This window comes from Schistocerca serialis, unplaced genomic scaffold (genome assembly GCF_023864345.2).
Source record: "Schistocerca serialis cubense isolate TAMUIC-IGC-003099 unplaced genomic scaffold, iqSchSeri2.2 HiC_scaffold_1434, whole genome shotgun sequence".
NCBI classification, from domain to species: Eukaryota; Metazoa; Arthropoda; class Insecta; order Orthoptera; family Acrididae; genus Schistocerca; species Schistocerca serialis.
This window is the reverse complement of record NW_026047663.1, coordinates 378,135-399,079: the sequence shown is the minus strand read 5'-3', so window position 1 is coordinate 399,079 and position 20,945 is coordinate 378,135. Positions and strand designations below refer to the sequence as shown.

General features: G+C 56.9%; 1 pseudogene; it reads right to left on the bottom strand.

Annotated features, from left to right (window-relative positions):
• LOC126443279 (dentin matrix acidic phosphoprotein 1-like) overlaps positions 1-20,945 on the bottom strand; it is a 297,120-nt pseudogene that overhangs the window by 167,726 nt on the left and 108,449 nt on the right.

Below are 20,945 nucleotides of genomic sequence, written 5' to 3'. Positions count from 1 at the left end.
TGTGCTGTCCTCGCAAGCTGTGCTGTCCTCGCAAGCTGTGCTGTCCTCGCAGGCTGTGCTGTCCTCGCAAGCTGTGCTGTCCTCGCAAGCGGTTCTGTCGTCGCAAGCCGTGCTGTCCTCGCAAGCTGTGCTGTCCTTGCAAGCTGTGCTGTCCTCGCAAGCTGTGCTGTCCTTGCAAGCTGTGCTGTACTCGCAAGCTGTGCTGTCCTTGCAAGCCATGCTGTCCTCGCAAGCTTTGCTGTCCTCTCAAGTTGTGCTGTCCACCCAAGTTGTGCTGTCCTCTCAAGTTGAACTGTCCTCTCAAGTTGAGCTGTCCTCTCAAGTTGAGCTGTTCTGTCAAGTTGAGCTGTCCTCTCAAGTTGAGCTGTCTTCTCAAGTTGAGCTGTCCTCTCAAGTTGAGCTGTCCTCTCAAGTTGAGCTGTCCACTCAAGTTGAGCTGTCCTCTCAAGTAGAGCTGTCCTCTCAAGTTGCGCTGACCTCTCTAGCTGAGCTGTCCTCTCAAGTTGAGCTGTTCTCTCAAGTTGAACTGTCCTCTCAAGTTGAGCAGTCCTCTCAAGTTGAGCTGTCCTCGCAAGCTGTGCTGTCCTCGCTAGCTGTGCTGTCCTCGCAAGCTGTGCTGTCCTCGCAAGCTGTGCTGTCCACGCAAGCTGTGCTGTCCTCGCAAGCTGTGCTGTCCTCGCAAGCTGTGCTGTCCTCGCAAGCTGTGCTGTCCTCGCAAGCTGTGCGGTCCTCGCAAGCTGTGCTGTCTTCGCTAGCTGTGCTGTCCTTGCAAGCTGTGTTGTCCTCGCAAGCTGTGCTGTCCTCGGAAGCTGTGTTGTCCTCAGAAGCTGTGCTGTCCTCAGAAGCTGTCCTTTCCTCGGAAGCTGTGCTGTCCTCGCAACCCGTGCTGTCCTCGAAACCTGTGCTGTCTTCGCAAGCCGTGCTGTCCTCGCAAGCCGTGTTGTCCTCGCAAGCTGTGCTGTCCTCGCAAGCTGTGCTGTCCTTGCAAGCCGTGCTGTCCTCGCAGGCCGTGCTGTCCTCGAAAGACTTGCTGTCCTCGCAAGCTGTGCTCTCCTCGCTAGCTGTGCTGTCCTCGCAAGTTGTGGTGTCCTCGCAAGCTGTGCTGTCCTCGCAAGTTGTGCTGTCCTCGCAAGCTGTGCTGTCCTCGCAAGCTGTGCTGTCCTCGCAAGCTGTGCTGTCCTCGCAAGCTGTGCTGTTTATGCAAGCCGTGCTGTCCTCGCAGGCCATGTTGTCCTCGCAAGCCTTGCTGCCCTCGCAAGCCTTGCTGCCCTCGCAAGCTGTGCTGTCCTCGCTAGCTGTGCTGTCCTCGCATGCTGTGCTGTCCTCGGAAGCTGTGCTGTCCTCGCAACCTGTGCTGTCCTCGCCAGCCGTGCTGTCCTCGCAAGCCTTGCTGTCCTCGCAAGCCGTGCTGTCCTCGCAAGCCGTGCTGTCCTCGCAAGCTGTGCTGTCCTCGCAAGCTGTGCTGTCCTCGCAAGCTGTGCTGTCCTCGCAAGCTGTGCTGTCCTCGCAAGCTGTTCTGTCCTCGCAAGCTGTGCTGTCCTCGCAAGCTGTGCTGTCCTCGCAAGCTGTGCTGTCCTCGCAAGCCGTGCTGTCCTCGCATGCTGTGCTGTCCTCGGAAGCTGTGCTGTCCTCGCAACCTGTGCTGTCCTCGCCAGCCGTGCTGTCCTCGCAAGCCTTGCTGTCCTCGCAAGCCGTGCTGTCCTCGCAAGCCGTGCTGTCATAGCAAACTTTGCTGTCTACTCAAGTTGAACTGTCCTCTCAAGTTGAGCTGTCCTGTCAAGTTGAGCTGTCCTCTCAAGTAGAGCTGTCCTATCAAGTTGCGCTGTCCTCTCTAGCTGAGCTGTCCTCTCAACTTCAGCTGTTCTCTCAAGTTGAACTGTCCTCTCAAGTTGAGCTGTCCTCTCAAGTTGAGCTGTCCTCGCAAGCTGTTCTGTCCTCGCAAGCTGTGCTGTCCTCGCAAGCTGTGCGGTCCTCGCAAGCCGTGCTGTCCTCGCAAGCCGTGCTGTCCTTGCAAGCCGTGCTGTCCTCGCAAGCCGTGCTAGCCTCGTAGGCTTTGCTGTCCTCGAAAGTTGAGCACTCCTCTCAAGTTGGGCTCTCCTCTCAAGTTGAACTGTCCTCGCAACTTGAGCTGTCCTCTCAAGTTGAGCTGTCCTCGCAAGCTGTGCTGTCCTCGCAAGCCGTGCTGTCCTCGCAAAACGTGCTGTCCTCGCAAGCCTTGCTGTCCTCGCAAGCTGTGCTGTCCTCGCTAGCTGTGCTGTCCTCGCAAGCTGTGCTGTCCTCGCAAGCTGTGCTGTCCACGCAAGCTGTGCTGTCCTCGCAAGCTCTGCTGTCCTCGCAAGCTGTGCTGTCCTCGCAAGCTGTGCTGTCCTCGCAAGCTGTGCTGTCCTCGCAAGCTGTGCGGTCCTCGCAAGCTGTGCAGTCTTCGCTAGCTGTGCTGTCCTTGCAAGCTGTGCTGTCCTCGCAAGCTGTGCCGTCCTCGGAAGCTGTGTTGTATTCAGAAGCTGTGCTGTCCTCAGAAGCTGTCCTTTCCTCGGAAGCTGTGCTGTCCTCGCACCCGTGCTGTCTTCAAAACCTGTGCTGTCTTCGCAAGCCGTGCTGTCCTCGCAAGCCGTGTTGTCCTCGCAAGCTGTGCTGTCCTCGCAAGCTGTGCTGTCCTCGGAAGCTGTGCTGTCCTCGCAAGCCATGCTGTCCCCGCAAGCCGTGATGTCCTCGCAAGCCGTGCTGTCCTTGCAAGCCGTTCTGTCCTTGCAAGACATGCTGTCCTCGCAAGCTTTGCTGTCCTCACAAGCTGTGCTGTCCACCCAAGTTGTGCTGTCATCTCAAGTTGTGCTGTCATCTCGAGTTGTGATGTCCTCTAAAGTTGAGCTGTCCTCTCAAGTTGAACTGTCCTCTCAAGTTGAGCTGTCCTCTCAAGTTGAGCTGTTCTGTCAAGTTGAGCTGTCCTCTCAAGTTGAGCTCTCCTCTCAAGTTGAGCTGTCCTCTCAAGTTGAGCTGTCCTCTCAAGTTGAGCTCTCCTCTCATGTTGAGCTCTCCTCTCAAGTTGAGCTCTCCTCTCAATTTGAGATGTACTCTCAAGTTGATCTGTCCTCTCAAGTTGAGCTGTCCTCTCAAGTTGAGATGTCCTCGCAAGCTGTGCTGTCCTTGCAAGCCGTGCTGCCCTCGCAGGCCGTGCTGTCCTCGCAAGCCTTGCTGTCCTCGCAAGCTGTGCTGTCCTCGCTAGCTGTGCTGTCCTCGCAAGCTGTGCTGTCCTCGCAAGCTGTGCTGTCCTCGCAAGTTGTGCTGTCCTCGCAAGCTGTGCTGTCCTCGCAAGCTGTGCTGTCTCACAAGCTGTGCTGTGCTCGCAAGCTGTGCTGTCCCTGCAAGCCGTGCTGTCCTCGCAGGCCATGCTGTCCTCGCAGGCCGTGCTGTCCTCGCAAGCCTTGCTGTCCTCGCAAGCTGTGCTGTCCTCGCTAGCTGTGCTGTCCTCGCAAGCTGTGCTATCCTCGCAAGCTGTGCTGTCCTCGCAAGCTGTGCTGTCCTCGCAAGCTGTGCTGTCCTCGCAAGCTGTGCTGTCCTCACAAGCTGTGCTGTCCTCGCAAGCTGTGCTGTCCTCGCAAGCTGTGCTGTCCTCGCAAGCTGTGCAGTCCTCGCAAGCTGTGCTGTCTTCGCTAGCTGTGCTGTCCTCGCAAGCTGTTCTGTCCTCGCAAGCTGTGCTGTCCTCGGAAGCTGTGTTGTCCTCAGAAGCTGTGCTGTCCTCGGAAGCTGTCCTGTCCTCGGAAGCTGTGCTGTCCTCGCAACCCGTGGTGTCCTCGCAACCGTTGCTGTCTTTGCAAGCCATGCTGTCCTCGCAACCCGTGCTGTCCTCGCAAGGCGTGCTGTCCTCGCAAGCCGTGCTGTCCTGGCAAGCCGTGCTGTCCTCGCAAGCCATGCTGTCTTTGCAAGCCGTGCTGTCCTCGCAAGCTGTGCTGTTCTTGCAAGCCGTGCTGTCCTCGCAAGCCATGCTGTCCTCGCAATTTTAAGGGGTCCTCGCAAGCTGTGCTGTCCTCCCAAGCTGTGCTGTCCTCAAAAGTTGTGCTGTCGTCTCAAGTTGAGCTGTCCTCTCAAGTTTAGCTGTCCTCTTAAGTTGAGCTGTCCTCTCAAGTTGAGCTGTCCTCTCTAGTTGATCTGTCCTCTCTAGTTCAACTGTCTTCTTTAGTTGAGCTGTCCTCTCTAGTTGAGCTGTCCTCTGTAGTTGAGCTGTCCTCTCTAGTTGAGCTGACCTCTCAAGTTGAGCTTTCCTCTCAAATTGAGGTCTCCTCTCAAGTTGAGCTCTCCTCTCAAGTTGAGCTCTCCTCTCAAGTTGAGCGGTCATCTCAAAGTGAGCTGTCCTCTCAAGTTGAGCCGTCCTCGCAAGCTGTGCTGTCCTCGCAAGCTGTGCTGTCCTCGCAAGCTGTGCTGTCCTCGCAAGCTGTGCTGTCCTCGCAAGCTGTGCTGTCCTCGCAAGCTGTGCTGTCCTCGCAAGCTGTGCTGTCCTCACATGCTGTGCTGTCCTCACAAGCTGTATCTCCTTGCAAGCTGTGCTGTCCTCGCAAGCCGTGCTGTCCTCGCAAGCTGTGCTGTCCTTTGAAACTGTGCTGTCTTCGCAACCTGTGCTGTCCTCGCCAGCCGTGCTGTCCTCGCAAGCCGTGCTGTCCTCGCAAGCCGTGCTGTCCTCGCAAGCCATGCTGTCCTCGCAAGCTTTGCTGTCCACTCGAGTTGAGCTGTCCTCTCGAGTTGAGCTGTCCTCTCAAGTTGAGCTGTCCTCTCAAGTAGAGCTGTCCTCTCAAGTTGCGCTGTCCTCTCTAGCTAAGCTGTCCTCTCAAGTTCAGCTGTTCTCTCAAGTTGAACTGTCCTCTCAAGTTGAGCTGTCCTCTCAAGTTGAGCTGTCCTCGCAAGCTGTTCTGTCCTCCCAAGCTGTGCTGTCCTCGCAAGCTGTGCGGTCCTCGCAAGCTGTGCTGTCCTCGCAAGCCGTGCTGTCCTTGCAAGCCGTGCTGTCCTCGCAAGCCGTGCATGCCTCGTAGGCATTGCTGTCCCCGAAAGTTGAGCAGTCCTCTCAAGTTGTGTTCTCCTCTCAAGTTGAACTGTCCTCGCAACTTGAGCTGTCCTCTCAAGTTGAGATGTCCTCTCTAGTAGATCTGTCCTCTCTAGTTGAGCTGTCCTCTCTAGTAGATCTGACCTCTCTAGTTGAACTGTCCTCTTTAGTTGAGCTGTCCTCTCTAGTTGAGCTGTCCTCTCTAGTTGAGCTGTCCTCTCTAGTTGAGCTGTCCTCTCAAGTTGAGCTGTCCTCTCAAGTTGAGCTCTCCTCTCAGGTTGAGCTCTCCTCTAAATTTGAGCTGTCATATCAAGGTGAGCTGTCCTCTCAAGTTGAGCTGTCCTCTCAAGTTGAGCTGTCCTCGCAAGCTGTGCTGTCTTCGCAAGCCGTGCTGTCCACACAAACCGTGCTGTCCTCGCAAGCCATGCTGTCCTCGCAAGCCATGCTGTCATCGCAAGCCGTGCTGTCCTTGCAAGCCGTGCTGTCCTCAAAGCTGTGCTACCCTCGCAAGCCGTGCTGTCCTCACAAGCCATGCTGTCCTCGCAAGCCTTGCTGTCCTCGTCAGCCGTGCTGGCTTCGCAAACCGTGCTGTCCTCGCAAGCCATGCTGTCCTCGCAAGCCGTGCTGTCCTCGCAAGCTTTGCTGTCCTCGCAAGCCGTGCTGTCATTCCAAGCGGTGCTGTCCTCGCAAGTTGTACTGTCGTCTCAAGTTGAGCTGTCGCCTCAAGGCCAGCCGCGGTGGTCTAGCGTTTCAGGCGCTCAGTCCGGAACCGCGCGACTGCAACGGTCGCAGGTTCGAATCCTGCCTCGGGCATGGATGTGTGTGATGTCCTTAGGTTAGTTAGGTTTAAGTAGTTCTAAGTTCTAGGGGACTGATGACCACAGATGTTAAGTCCCATAGTGCTCAGAGCCATTTGAACCATTTTTTTTGTCGCCTCAAGTTGGGTTGTCCTCTCAAGTTGAGCTGTCCTCTCAAGTTGATCTCTCCTCTCTAGTTGATCTGTCCTCTATAGTTGATATGTCCACTCTAGTTGAGATGTCCTCTCTAGTTGAGCTGTCCTCTCAGGTTGGGCTGTCCCCGCAAGCTGTGCTGTCCCCGCAAGGTGTGCTGTACTCGCAAGCTGTGCTGTCCGTGCAAGCTGTGCTGTCTTCGCAAGCTGTGTTGTCCTCACAAGCTGTGCTGACCACGCAAGCTGTGCTGCCCTCGCAAGCCGTGCTGTCCTCGCAAGCCGTGCTGTCCTCGCAAGCCGTGCTGTCCTCGCAAGCAGTGCTGTCCTCGCAAGCCGTGCTGTCCTCACAAGCCATGCTGTCCTCGCAAGCCGTGCTGTCCTCGCAAGCCATGTTGTCCTCGCAAGCTGTGCTGTCCTCGCAAGCTGTGCTGTCCTCGGAAGCTGTGCTGTCCTCGCAAGCCGTGCTGTCCCAGCAAGCCGTGCTGTCCCCGCAAGCCGTGCTGTCCCCGCAAGCCGTGCTGTCCTCGCAAGCCATGCTGTTCTTGCAAGCCGTGCTGTCCTCGCAAGCTTTGCTGTCCTCTCAAGTAGTGCTGTCCACCCAAGTTGTGCTGTCCTCTCAAGGTGAACTGTCCTCTCAAGTTGAGCTGTCCTCTCAAGTTGAGCTGTTCTGTTAAGTTGAGCTGTCATCTCAAGTTGAGCTGTCCTCTCAAGTTGAGCTGTCCTCTCAAGTTGAGCTGTCCTCTCAAGTTGAGCTGTCCTCTCAAGTTGAGCTCTCCTCTCATGTTGAGCTCTCCTCTCAAGTTGAGCTCTACTCTCAAGTTGCGGTGTACTCTCAAGTTGAGCTGTCCTCTCAAGTTGAGCTGTCCTCTCAAGTTGAGCTGTCCTCGCAAGCTGTGCTGTCCTCGCAAGCTGTGCTGTCCTCGCAAGTTGTGCTGTCCTCGCAAGCTGTGCTGTCCTCGCAAGCTGTGCTGTCCTTGCAAGCTTTGCTGTCCTCCCAAGCTGTGCTGTCGTCCCAAGCTGTGCTGTCCCCACAAGCTGTGCTGTCTCCACAAACTGTGCTGTCCCCGCAAGCTGTGCTGTCCTCGAAAGCTTTGCTGTCCTCGCAAGGTGTGCTCTCCTTGCAAGCTGTGTTGTCCTTGCAAGCTGTGCTGTCCTCGAAAGCTGTGTTGTCCTTGCAAATTGCGCCGTCCTCGCAAGCTGTGCTGTCCTCGCAAGCTGTGCTGTCCTCGCAAGCTGTGCTGTCCTCGCAAGCTGTGCTGTCCTCGCAGGCTGTGCTGTCCTCGCAAGCTGTGCTGTCCTCGCAAGCGGTTCTGTCGTCGCAAGCCGTGCTGTCCTCGCAAGCTGTGCTGTCCTTGCAAGCTGTGCTGTCCTCGCAAGCTGTGCTGTCCTTGCAAGCTGTGCTGTACTCGCAAGCTGTGCTGTCCTTGCAAGCCATGCTGTCCTCGCAAGCTTTGCTGTCCTCTCAAGTTGTGCTGTCCACCCAAGTTGTGCTGTCCTCTCAAGTTGAACTGTCCTCTCAAGTTGAGCTGTCCTCTCAAGTTGAGCTGTTCTGTCAAGTTGAGCTGTCCTCTCAAGTTGAGCTGTCTTCTCAAGTTGAGCTGTCCTCTCAAGTTGAGCTGTCCTCTCAAGTTGAGCTGTCCACTCAAGTTGAGCTGTCCTCTCAAGTAGAGCTGTCCTCTCAAGTTGCGCTGACCTCTCTAGCTGAGCTGTCCTCTCAAGTTGAGCTGTTCTCTCAAGTTGAACTGTCCTCTCAAGTTGAGCAGTCCTCTCAAGTTGAGCTGTCCTCGCAAGCTGTGCTGTCCTCGCTAGCTGTGCTGTCCTCGCAAGCTGTGCTGTCCTCGCAAGCTGTGCTGTCCACGCAAGCTGTGCTGTCCTCGCAAGCTGTGCTGTCCTCGCAAGCTGTGCTGTCCTCGCAAGCTGTGCTGTCCTCGCAAGCTGTGCGGTCCTCGCAAGCTGTGCTGTCTTCGCTAGCTGTGCTGTCCTTGCAAGCTGTGTTGTCCTCGCAAGCTGTGCTGTCCTCGGAAGCTGTGTTGTCCTCAGAAGCTGTGCTGTCCTCAGAAGCTGTCCTTTCCTCGGAAGCTGTGCTGTCCTCGCAACCCGTGCTGTCCTCGAAACCTGTGCTGTCTTCGCAAGCCGTGCTGTCCTCGCAAGCCGTGTTGTCCTCGCAAGCTGTGCTGTTCTTGCAAGCCGTGCTGTCCTCGCAAGCCATGCTGTCCTCGCAAGCCGTGATGTCCCCGCAAGCCGTGCTGTCCTCGCAAGCCGTTCTGTCCTTGCAAGACATGCTGTCCTCGCAAGCTTTGCTGTCCTCGCAGGCTGTGCTGTCCACCCAAGTTGTGCTGTCATCTCAAGTTGAACTGTCCTCTCAAGTTGAGCTGTCCTCTCAAGTTGAGCTGTTCTGTCAAGTTGAGCTGTCCTCTCAAGTTGAGCTCTCCTCGCAAGTTGAGCTGTCCTCTCAAGTTGAGCTGTCCTCTCAAGTTGAGCTGTTCTGTCAAGTTGAGCTGTCCTCTCAAGTTGAGCTCTCCTCGCAAGCTGTACTGTACTCGCAAGCTGTGCTGTCCTCGCAAGCGGTTCTGTCGTCGCAAGCCGTGCTGTTCTTGCAAGCCGTGCTGTCCTCGCAAGCCATGCTGTCCTCGCAAGCCGTGATGTCCCCGCAAGCCGTGCTGTCCTCGCAAGCCGTTCTGTCCTTGCAAGACATGCTGTCCTCGCAAGCTTTGCTGTCCTCGCAGGCTGTGCTGTCCACCCAAGTTGTGCTGTCATCTCAAGTTGTGCTGTCATCTCGAGTTGTGCAGTCCTCTAAAGTTGAGCTGTCCTCTCAAGTTGAACTGTCCTCTCAAGTTGAGCTGTCCTCTCAAGTTGAGCTGTTCTGTCAAGTTGAGCTGTCCTCTCAAGTTGAGCTCTCCTCGCAAGTTGAGCTGTCCTCTCAAGTTGAGCTGTCCTCTCAAGTTGAGCTCTCCTCTCATGTTGAGCTCTCCTCTCAAGTTGAGCTCTCCTCGCAAGTTGAGATGTACTCTCAAGTTGATCTGTCCTCTCAAGTTGAGCTGTCCTCTCAAGTTGAGCTGTCCTCGCAAGCTGTACTGTACTCGCAAGCTGTGCTGTCCTCGCAAGTTGTGCTGTCCTCGCAAGCTGTACTGTCCTCGCAAGCTGTGCTGTCCCCGCAAGTTGTGATCTCCTCGCAAGCTGTGCTGTCCTTGCAAGCCGTGCTGTCCTCGCAGGCCGTGCTGTCCTCGCAAGCCTTGCTGTCCTCGCAAGCTGTGCTGTCCTCGCTAGCTGTGATGTCCTCGCAAGCTGTGCTGTCCTCGCAAGCCGTGCTGTCCTCGCAAGTTGTGCTGTCCTCGCAAGCTGTGCTGTCCTCGCAAGCTGTGCTGTCTCACAAGCTGTGCTGTCCTCGCAAGCTGTGCTGTCCCTGCAAGCCGTGCTGTCCTCGCAGGCCATGCTGTCCTCGCAGGCCGTGCTGTCCTCGCAAGCCTTGCTGTCCTCGCAAGCTGTGCTGTCCTCGCTAGCTGTGCTGTCCTCGCAAGCTGTGCTGTCCTCGCAAGCTGTGCTGTTTTCGCAAGCTGTGCTGTCCTCGCAAGCTGTGCTGTCCTCACAAGCTGTGCTGTCCTCGCAAGCTGTGCTGTCCTCGCAAGCTGTGCTGTCCTCGCAAGCTGTGCAGTCCTCGCAAGCTGTGCTGTCTTCGCTAGCTGTGCTGTCCTCGCAAGCTGTGCTGTCCTCGCAAGCTGTGCTGTCCTCGGAAGCTGTGTTGTCCTCAGAAGCTGTGCTGTCCTCGGAAGCTGTCCTGTCCTCGGAAGCTGTGCCGTCCTCGCAACCCATGGTGTCCTCGCAACCTGTGCTGTCTTCGCAAGCCATGCTGTCCTTGCAACCCGTGCTGTCGTCGCAAGGCGTGCTGTCCTCGCAAGCCGTGCTGTCCTGGCAAGCCGTGCTGTCCTCGCAAACCGTGCTGTCTTCGCAAGCCGTGCTGTCCTCGCAAGCTGTGCTGTTCTTGCAAGCCGTGCTGTCCTCGCAAGCCATGCTGTCCTCGCAATTTTAGCGGTCCTCGCAAGCTGTGCTCTCCTCCCAAGCTGTGCTGTCCTCAAAAGTTGTGCTGTCGTCTCAGGTTGAGCTGTCCTCTCGAGTTTAGCTGTCCTCTTAAGTTGAGCTGTCCTCTCAAGTTGAGCTGTCCTCTCTAGTTGATCTGTCCTCTCTAGTTGAACTGTCCTCTTTAGTTGAGCTGTCCTCTCTAGTTGAGCTGTCCTCTCTAGTTGAGCTGTCCTCTCTAGTTGAGCTGACCTCTCAAGTTGAGCTTACCTCTCAAATTGAGCTCTCCTCTCAAGTTGAGCTCTCCTCTCAAGTTGAGCTCTCCTCTCAAGTTGAGCGGTCATCTCAAGGTGAGCTGTCCTCTCAAGTTGAGCCGTCCTCGCAAGCTGTGCTGTCCTCACAAGCTGTGCTGTCCTCGCAAGCTGTGCTGTCCTCGCAAGCTGTGCTGTCCTCGCAAGCTGTGCTGTCCTCGCAAGCTGTGCTGTCCTCGCAAGCTGTGCTGTCCTCGCAAGCTGTGCTGTCCTCGCAAGCTGTGCTCTCCTCGCAAGCTGTGCTGTCCTCGCAAGCCGTGCTGTCCTCGCAAGCTGTGCTGTCCTCGGAAGCTGTGCTGTCTTCGCAACCTGTGCTATCCTCGCCAGCCGTGCTGTCCTCGCAAGCCGTGCTGTCCTCGCAAGCCGTGCTGTCCTCGCAAGCCGTGCTGTCCTCGCAAGCTTTGCTGTCCACTCAAGTTGAGCTGTCCTCTCGAGTTGAGCTGTCCTCTCAAGTTGAGCTGTCCTCTCAAGTAGAGCTGTCCTCTCAAGTTGTGCTGTCCTCTCTAGCTGAGCTGTCCTCTCAAGTTCAGCTGTTCTCTCAAGTTGAACTGTCCTCTCAAGTTGAGCTGTCCTCTCAAGTTGAGCTGTCCTCGCAAGCTGTTCTGTCCTCGCAAGCTGTGCTGTCCTCGCAAGCTGTGCGGTCCTCGCAAGCTATGCTGTCCTCGCAAGCCGTGCTGTCCTTGCAAGCCGTGCTGTCCTCGCAAGCCGTGCTAGCCTCGTAAGCATTGCTGTCCTCGCAAGTTGAGCAGTCCTCTCAAGTTGTGTTCTCCTCTCAAGTTAACTGTCCTCGCAACTTGAGCTGTCCTCTCAAGTTGAGCTGTCCTCGCAAGCTGTGCTGTGCTCGCAAGCCGTGCTGTCCTCGCAAGCCGTGCTGTCCTCGCAAGCCTTGCTGTCCTCGCAAGCTGTGCTGTCCTCGCTAGCTGTGCTGTCCTCGCAAGCTGTGCTGTCCTCGCAAGCTGTGCGTTCCTCACAAGCTGTGCTGTCCTCGCAAGCTGTGCTGTCCTCGCAAGCTGTGCTGTCCTCGCAAGCTGTGCTGTCCTCGCAAGCTGTGCTGTCCTCGCAAGCTGTGCTGTCCTCGCAAGCGGTGCTGTCCTCGCAAGCTGTGCAGTCCTCGCAAGCTGTGCTGTCTTCGCTAGCTGTGCTGTCCTTGCAAGCTGTGCTGTCCTCGCAAGCTGTGCTGTCCTCGGAAGCTGTGTTGTCCTCAGAAGCTGTGCTGTCCTCGGAAGCTGTCCTGTCCTCGGAAGCTGTCCTGTCCTCGGAAGCAGTGCTGTCCTCGCAACCCATGCTGTCCTCGAAACCTGTGCTGGCCTCGCAAGCCGTGCTGTCCTCACAAGCCGTGTTGTCCTCGCAAGCTGTGCTGTGCTCGCAAGCTGTGCTGTCCTCGGAAGCTGTGCTGTCCTCGCAAGCCGTGCTGTCCCCGCAACCCGTGCTGTCCCAACAATCCATGCTGTCCTCGCAAGCCGTTCTGTCCTTGCAAGCCGTGCTGTCCTCGCAAGCTTTGCTGTCCTCGCAAGCTGTGCTGTCCACCCAAGTTGTGCTGTCATCTCAAGTTGTGCTGTCATCTCGAGTTGTGCTGTCCTCTAAAGTTGAGCTGTCCTCTCAAGTTGAACTGTCCTCTCAAGTTGAGCTCTCCTCTCATGTTGAGCTCTCCTCTCAAGTTGAGCTCTCCTCTCAAGTTGAGGTGTACTCTCAAGTTCAGCTGTCCTCTCAAGTTGAGCTGTCCTCTCAAGTTGAGCTGTCCTCGCAAGATGTGCTGTTCTCACAAGCTGTGCTATCCTCGCAAGTTGTGCTGTCCTCGCAAGCTGTGCTGTCCTCGCAAGCTGTGCTGTCCTCGCAAGCTGTGCTGTCCACGCAAGCTTTGCTCTCCTCCCAAGCTGTGCTGTCGTCCCAAGCTGTGCTGTCCCCACAAGCTGTGCTGTCTCCACAAACTATGCTGTCCCCGCAAGCTGTGCTGTCCTCGCAAGCTTTGCTGTCCTCGCAAGGTGTGCTCTCCTCGCAAGCTGTGTTGTCCTTGCAAGCTGTGCTGTCCTCGCAAGCTGTGTTGTCCTTGCAAATTGTGCCGTCCTCGCAAGCTGTGCTGTCCTCGCAAGCTGTGCTGTCCTCGCAAGCTGTGCTGTCCTCGCAAGCTGTGCTGTCCTCGCAAGCTGTGCTGTCCTCGCAAGCTGTGCTGTCCTCGCAAGCGGTTCTGTCCTCGCAAGCCGTGCTGTCCTCGCAAGCTGTGCTGTCGCAAGCTGTGCTGTCCTCGCAAACTGTGCTGTCCTCGCTAGCTGTGCTGTCCTCGCAAGCTGTGCTGTCCTCGCAAGCTGTGCTGTCCTCGCAAGCTGTGCTGTCCTCGCAAGCTGTGCTGTCCTCGCAAGCTGTGCTGTCCTCGCAAGCTGTGCTGTCCTCGCAAGCTGTGCTGTCCTCACAAGCTATGCTGTCCTCGCAAGCTGTGCAGTCCTCTCTAGCTGTGCTGTCTTCGCTAGCTGTGCTGTCCTCCCAAGCTGTGCTGTCCTCGCAAGCTGTGCTGTCCTCGGAAGCTGTGTTGTCCTCGGAAGCTGTGCTGTCCTCGGAAGCTGTCCTGTCCTCGGAAGCTGTGCTGTCCTCGCAACCCGTGCTGTCCTCACAACCTGTGCTGTCCTCGCAAGCCATGCTGTCCTCGCAACCCGTGCTGTCCTCGCAAGGCGTGCTGTCCTCGCAAGCCGTGCTGTCCTGGCAAGCCGTGCTGTCCACGCAAACCGTGCTGTCCTCGCAAGCCATGCTGTCCTCGCAAGCTGTGCTGTTCTTGCAAGCCGTGCTGTCCTAGCAAGCCGTGCTGTCCTCGCAATTTTAGCGGTCCTCGCAAGCTGTGCTGTCCTCCCAAGCTGTGCTGTCCTCGAAAGTTGTGCTGTCGTCTCTAATTGAGCTGTCCTCTCAAGTTGAGCTGTCCTCTTAAGTTGAGCTGTCCTCTCAAGTTGAGCTGTCCTCTCTAGTTGATCTGTCCTCTCTAGTTGAACTGTCCTCTTTAGTTGAGCTGTCCTCTCTAGTTGAGCTGTCATCTCTAGTTGAGCTGTCCTCTCTAGTTGAGCTGTCCTCTCAAGTTGAGCTTTCCTCTCAAATTGAGCTCTCCTCTCAAGTTGAGCTCTCCTCTCAAGTTGAGCTCTCTTCTAAAGTTTAGCGGTCATCTCAAGGTGAGCTGTCCTCTCAAGTTGAGCCGTCCTCGCAAGCTGTGCTGTCCTCGCAAGCTGTGCTGTCCTCGCAAGCTGTGCTGTCTTCGCAAGTTGTGCTGTCCTCGCAAGCTGTGCTGTCCCCGCAAGCTGTGCTGTCCTCGCAAGCTTTGCTGTCCTCCCAAGCTGTGCTGTCGTCCCAAGCTGTGCTGTCCCCACAAGCTGTGTTGTCTCCACAAACTATGCTGTCCCCGCAAGCTGTGCTGTCCTCGCAAGCTTTGCTGTCCTCACAAGGTGTGCTCTCCTCGCAAGCTGTATTGTCCTTGCAAGCTGTGCTGTCCTCGCAAGCTGTGTTGTCCTTGCAAATTGTGCCGTCCTCGCAAGCTGTGCTGTCCTCGCAAGCTGTGCTGTCCTCGCAAGCTGTGCTGTCCTCGCAAGCTGTGCTGTCCTCGCAAGCTGTGCTGTCCTCGCAAGCTGTGCTGTCCTCGCAACCGGTTCTGTCCTCGCAAGCCGTGCTGTCCTCGCAAGCTGTGCTGTCCTCGCAAGCTGTGCTGTCCTCGCAAGCTGTGCTGTCCTCGCAAGCTGTGCTGTCCTCGCAAGCTGTGCTGCCCTCGCAAGCTGTGCTGTTCTCGCAAGCTGTGCTGTCCTTGCAAGCTGTGCTGTCCTCGCAAGCTGTGCTATCCTCGCAAGCTGTGCTGTCCTTGCAAGCCGTGCTGTCCTCGCAAGCTGTGCTGTCCTCGCAAGCTTTGCTGTCCACTCAAGTTGAGCTGTCCTCTCAAGTTGAGCTGTCCTCTCAAGTTGAGCTGTCCTCTCAAGTTGAGCTGTCCTCTCAAGTAGAGCTGTCCTCTCAAGTTGCGCTGTCCTCTCTAGCTGAGCTGTCCTCTCAAGTTGAGCTGTTCTCTCAAGTTGAACTGTCCTCTCAAGTTGAGCAGTCCTCTCAAGTTGAGCTGTCCTCGGAAGCTGTTCTGTCCTCGCAAGCTGTGCTGTCCTCGCAAGCTGTGCGGTCCTCGCAAGCTTTGCTGTCCTCGCAAGCCGTGCTGTCCTTGCAAGCCGTGCTGTCCTCGCAAGCCGTGCTAGCCTCGTAGGCTTTGCTGTCCTCGAAAGTTGAGCAGTCCTCTCAAGTTGTGCTCTCCTCTCAAGTTGAACTGTCCTCGCAAGTTCAGCTGTCCCCTAAAGATGAGCTGTCCTCGCTAGCTGTGCTGTCCTCGCAAGCCGTGCTGTCCTCGCAAGCCGTGCTGTCCTCGCAAGCCGTGCTGTCCTCGTAAGCCTTGCTGTCCTCGCAAGCTGTGCTGTCCTCGCTAGCTGTGCTGTCCTCGCAAGCTGTGCTTTCCTCGCAAGCTGTGCTGTCCTCGCAAGCTGTGTTGTCCTCGCAAGCTGTGCTGTCCTCGCAAGCTGTGCTGTCCTCGCAAGCTGTGCTGTCCTCGCAAGCTGTCCTGTCCTCGGAAGCTGTGCTGTCCTCACCACCCGTGCTGTCCTCGCAACCTGTGCTGTCCTCGCAAGCCGTGCTGTCCTCGCAAGCCGTGTTGTCCTCGCAAGCCGTGCTGTCCTCGCAAGCTGTGCTGTCCTCGGAAGCTGTGCTGTGCTCGCAAGCCGTGCTGTCCCCGCAAGCCGTGCTGTCCTCGCAAGCCGTTCTGTCCTTGTAAGCTGTGCTGTCCTCGCAAGCTTTGCTGTCCTCGCAAGCTGTGCTGTCCACCCAAGTTGTGCTGTCATCTCAAGTTGTGCTGTCATCTCGAGTTGTGCTGTCCTCTAAAGTTGAGCTGTCCTCTCAAGTTGAACTGTCCTCTCAAGTTGAGCTGTCCTCTCAAGTTGAGCTGTTCTGTCAAGTTGACCTGTCCTCTCAAGTTGAGCTGTCCTCTCAAGTTGAGCTGTCCTCTCAAGTTGAGCTGTCCTCTCAAGTTGAAATCTCCTCTAATGTTGAGCTCTCCTCTCAAGTTGAGCTCTCCTCTCAAGTTGAGGTGTACTCTCAAGTTGAGCTGTCCTCTCAAGTTGAACTGTCCTCTCTAGTTGAGCTGTCCTCGCAAGCTGTGCTGTCCTCGCAAGCTGTGCTGTCCTCGCAAGTTGTGCTGTCCTCGCAAGCTGTGCTGTCTTCGCAAGCTGTGCTGTCCTCGCAAGCTGTGCTGTCCTCGCAAGCTGTGCTGTCCTTGCAAGCCGTGCTGTCCTCGCAGGCCGTCCTGTCCTCGCAAGCCTTGCTGTCCTCGCAATCTGTGCTGTCCTCGCTAGCTGTGCTGTCCTCGCAAGCTGTGCTGTCCTCGCAAGCTGTGCTGTCCTCGCAAGTTGTGCTGTCCTCGCAAGCTGTGCTGTCCTCGCAAGCTGTGCTGTCCTCGCAAGCTGTGCTGTCCTCGCAAGCTGTGCTGTCCCTGCAAGCCGTGCTGTCCTCGCAGGCCATGTTGTCCTCGCAAGCCTTGCTGTCCTCGCAAGCTGAGCTGTCCTCGCTAGCTGTGCTGTCCTCGCAAGCTGTGCTGTCCTCGCAAGCTGTGCTGTCCTCGCAAGCTGTGCTGTCCTCGCAAGCTGTGCTGTCCTCGCAAGCTGTGCTGTCCTCGCAAGCTGTGCTGTCCTCGCAAGCTGTGTTGTCCTCGCAAGCTGTGCAGTCCTCGCAAGCTGTGCTGTCTTCGCTAGCTGTGCTGTCCTCGCAAGCTGTGCTGTCCTCGCAAGCTGAGCTGTCCTCGGAAGCTGTGTTGTCCTTGGAAGCTGTGCTGTCCTCGGAAGCTGTCCTGTCCGCGGATGCTGTGCTGTCTTAGCAACCCGTGCTGTCCTCGCAACCTGTGCTGTCCTCGCAAGCCATGCTGTCCTCGCACACGTGCTGTCCTCGCAAGCCTGCTGTCCTGGCAAGCCGTGCTGTCCTCGCAAACCGTGCTGTCCTCGCAAGCCGTGCTGTCCTCGCAAGCTGTGCTGTTCTTGCAAGCCGTGCTGTCCTCGCAAGCCGTGCTGTCCTCGCAATTTTAGCGGTCCTCGCAAGCTGTGCTGTCCTCCTAAGCTGTGCTGTCCTCGAAAGTTGTGCTGTCGTCTCAAGTTGAGCTGTCCTCTCAAGTTGAGCTGTCCTCTTAAGTTGAGCTGTCCTCTCAAGTTGAGCTGTCCTCTCTAGTTGATCTGTCCTCTCTAGTTGAACTGTCCTCTTTAGTTGAGCTGTCCTCTCAAGTTGAGCTCTCCTCTCAAGTTGAGCGGTCATCTCAAGGTGAGCTGTCCTCTCAAGTTGAGCCGTCCTCGCAAGCTGTGCTGTCCTCGCAAGCTGTGCTGTCCCCACAAGCTGTGCTGTCTCCACAAACTGTGCTGTCCCCGCAAGCTGTGCTGTCCTCGCAAGCTTTGCTGTCCTCGCAAGGTGTGCTCTCCACGCAAGCTGTGTTGTCCTTGCAAGGTGTGCTGTCCTCGCAAGCTGTGTTGTCCTTGCAAATTGTGCCGTCCTCGCAAGCTGTGCTGTCCTCGCAAGCTGTGCTGTCCTCGCTAGCTGTGCTGTCCTCGCAAGCTGTGCTGTCCTCGCAAGCTGTCCTGTCCTCGCAAGCTGTGCTGTCCTCGCAAGCGGTTCTGACCTCGCAAGCCATGCTGTCCTCGCAAGCTGTGCTGTCCTCGCAAGCTGTGCTGTCCTCGCAAGCTGTGCTGTCCTCGCAAGCTGTGCTGTCCTCGCAAGCTGTGCTGTCCTCGCAAGCTGTGCTGTCCTCGCAAGCTGTGCTGTCCTCGCAAGCTGTGCTGTCCTCGCAAGCTGTGCTGTCCTCGCAAGCTGTGCTATCCTAGCAAGCTGTGCTGTCCTCGCAAGCCGTGCTGTCCTCGCAAGCTGTGCTGTCCTCGGAAGCTGTGCTGTCCTCGCAACCTGTGCTGTCCTCGCCAGCCATGCTGTCCTCGTAAGCCGTGCTGTCCTCGCAAGCCGTGCTGTCCTCGCAAGCCGTGCTGTCCTCGCAAGCCGTGCTGTCCTCGCAAGCTTATTTGTCCACTCAAATTGAGCTGTCCTCTCAAGTTGAGCTGTCCTCTCAAGTTGAGCTGTCCACTCAAGTAGAGCTGTCCTCTCAAGTTGCGCTGTCCTCTCTAGCTGAGCTGTCCTCTCAAGTTGAGCTGTTCTCTCAAGTTGAACTGTCCTCTCAAGTTGAGCTGTCCTCTCAAGTTGAGCTGTCCTTTCAAATTGAGCTGTCCTCTCAAGTAGAGCTGTCCTCTCAAGTTGCGCTGTCCTCTCTAGCTGAGCTGTCCTCTCAAGGTGAGGTGTCCTCTCAAGTTGAGCTGTCCTCGCAAGCTGTGCTGTCCTCGCAAACTTGGCTGTCCTCGCAAGCTGTGCTGTCCTCGCAAGCTGTGCTGTCCTCGAAAGCTGTGCGGTCCTCGCAAGCTGTGCTCTCCTCGCAAGCTGTGCTGTCCTCGCAAGCTGTCCTGTCCTCGGAAGCTGTGCTGTCCTTGCAACCCGTGCTGTCCTCGCAACCTGTGCTGTCCTCGCAAGCCGTGCTGTCCTCGCAAGCCGTGTTGTCCTCGCAAGCTGTGCTGTCCTCGCAAGCTGTGCTGTCTCACAAGCTGTGCTGTCCTCGCAAGCTGTGCTGTCCCTGCAAGCCGTGCTGTCCTCGCAGGCCATGCTGTCCTCGCAGGCCGTGCTGTCCTCGCAAGCCTTGCTGTCCTCGCAAGCTGTGCTGTCCTCGCTAGCTGTGCTGTCCTCGCAAGCTGTGCTGTCCTCGCAAGCTGTGCTGTTTTCGCAAGCTGTGCTGTCCTCGCAAGCTGTGCTGTCCTCACAAGCTGTGCTGTCCTCGCAAGCTGTGCTGTCCTCGCAAGCTGTGCTGTCCTCGCAAGCTGTGCAGTCCTCGCAAGCTGTGCTGTCTTCGCTAGCTGTGCTGTCCTCGCAAGCTGTGCTGTCCTCGCAAGCTGTGCTGTCCTCGGAAGCTGTGTTGTCCTCAGAAGCTGTGCTGTCCTCGGAAGCTGTCCTGTCCTCGGAAGCTGTGCCGTCCTCGCAACCCATGGTGTCCTCGCAACCTGTGCTGTCTTCGCAAGCCATGCTGTCCTTGCAACCCGTGCTGTCGTCGCAAGGCGTGCTGTCCTCGCAAGCCGTGCTGTCCTGGCAAGCCGTGCTGTCCTCGCAAACCGTGCTGTCTTCGCAAGCCGTGCTGTCCTCGCAAGCTGTGCTGTTCTTGCAAGCCGTGCTGTCCTCGCAAGCCATGCTGTCCTCGCAATTTTAGCGGTCCTCGCAAGCTGTGCTCTCCTCCCAAGCTGTGCTGTCCTCAAAAGTTGTGCTGTCGTCTCAGGTTGAGCTGTCCTCTCGAGTTTAGCTGTCCTCTTAAGTTGAGCTGTCCTCTCAAGTTGAGCTGTCCTCTCTAGTTGATCTGTCCTCTCTAGTTGAACTGTCCTCTTTAGTTGAGCTGTCCTCTCTAGTTGAGCTGTCCTCTCTAGTTGAGCTGTCCTCTCTAGTTGAGCTGACCTCTCAAGTTGAGCTTACCTCTCAAATTGAGCTCTCCTCTCAAGTTGAGCTCTCCTCTCAAGTTGAGCTCTCCTCTCAAGTTGAGCGGTCATCTCAAGGTGAGCTGTCCTCTCAAGTTGAGCCGTCCTCGCAAGCTGTGCTGTCCTCACAAGCTGTGCTGTCCTCGCAAGCTGTGCTGTCCTCGCAAGCTGTGCTGTCCTCGCAAGCTGTGCTGTCCTCGCAAGCTGTGCTGTCCTCGCAAGCTGTGCTGTCCTCGCAAGCTGTGCTGTCCTCGCAAGCTGTGCTCTCCTCGCAAGCTGTGCTGTCCTCGCAAGCCGTGCTGTCCTCGCAAGCTGTGCTGTCCTCGGAAGCTGTGCTGTCTTCGCAACCTGTGCTATCCTCGCCAGCCGTGCTGTCCTCGCAAGCCGTGCTGTCCTCGCAAGCCGTGCTGTCCTCGCAAGCCGTGCTGTCCTCGCAAGCTTTGCTGTCCACTCAAGTTGAGCTGTCCTCTCGAGTTGAGCTGTCCTCTCAAGTTGAGCTGTCCTCTCTAGTAGAGCTGTCCTCTCAAGTTGTGCTGTCCTCTCTAGCTGAGCTGTCCTCTCAAGTTCAGCTGTTCTCTCAAGTTGAACTGTCCTCTCAAGTTGAGCTGTCCTCTCAAGTTGAGCTGTCCTCGCAAGCTGTTCTGTCCTCGCAAGCTGTGCTGTCCTCGCAAGCTGTGCGGTCCTCGCAAGCTATGCTGTCCTCGCAAGCCGTGCTGTCCTTGCAAGCCGTGCTGTCCTCGCAAGCCGTGCTAGCCTCGTAAGCATTGCTGTCCTCGCAAGTTGAGCAGTCCTCTCAAGTTGTGTTCTCCTCTCAAGTTAACTGTCCTCGCAACTTGAGCTGTCCTCTCAAGTTGAGCTGTCCTCGCAAGCTGTGCTGTGCTCGCAAGCCGTGCTGTCCTCGCAAGCCGTGCTGTCCTCGCAAGCCTTGCTGTCCTCGCAAGCTGTGCTGTCCTCGCTAGCTGTGCTGTCCTCGCAAGCTGTGCTGTCCTCGCAAGCTGTGCGTTCCTCACAAGCTGTGCTGTCCTCGCAAGCTGTGCTGTCCTCGCAAGCTGTGCTGTCCTCGCAAGCTGTGCTGTCCTCGCAAGCTGTGCTGTCCTCGCAAGCTGTGCTGTCCTCGCAAGCGGTGCTGTCCTCGCAAGCTGTGCAGTCCTCGCAAGCTGTGCTGTCTTCGCTAGCTGTGCTGTCCTTGCAAGCTGTGCTGTCCTCGCAAGCTGTGCTGTCCTCGGAAGCTGTGTTGTCCTCAGAAGCTGTGCTGTCCTCGGAAGCTGTCCTGTCCTCGGAAGCTGTCCTGTCCTCGGAAGCAGTGCTGTCCTCGCAACCCATGCTGTCCTCGAAACCTGTGCTGGCCTCGCAAGCCGTGCTGTCCTCACAAGCCGTGTTGTCCTCGCAAGCTGTGCTGTGCTCGCAAGCTGTGCTGTCCTCGGAAGCTGTGCTGTCCTCGCAAGCCGTGCTGTCCCCGCAACCCGTGCTGTCCCAACAATCCATGCTGTCCTCGCAAGCCGTTCTGTCCTTGCAAGCCGTGCTGTCCTCGCAAGCTTTGCTGTCCTCGCAAGCTGTGCTGTCCACCCAAGTTGTGCTGTCATCTCAAGTTGTGCTGTCATCTCGAGTTGTGCTGTCCTCTAAAGTTGAGCTGTCCTCTCAAGTTGAACTGTCCTCTCAAGTTGAGCTCTCCTCTCATGTTGAGCTCTCCTCTCAAGTTGAGCTCTCCTCTCAAGTTGAGGTGTACTCTCAAGTTCAGCTGTCCTCTCAAGTTGAGCTGTCCTCTCAAGTTGAGCTGTCCTCGCAAGATGTGCTGTTCTCACAAGCTGTGCTATCCTCGCAAGTTGTGCTGTCCTCGCAAGCTGTGCTGTCCTCGCAAGCTGTGCTGTCCTCGCAAGCTGTGCTGTCCACGCAAGCTTTGCTCTCCTCCCAAGCTGTGCTGTCGTCCCAAGCTGTGCTGTCCCCACAAGCTGTGCTGTCTCCACAAACTATGCTGTCCCCGCAAGCTGTGCTGTCCTCGCAAGCTTTGCTGTCCTCGCAAGGTGTGCTCTCCTCGCAAGCTGTGTTGTCCTTGCAAGCTGTGCTGTCCTCGCAAGCTGTGTTGTCCTTGCAAATTGTGCCGTCCTCGCAAGCTGTGCTGT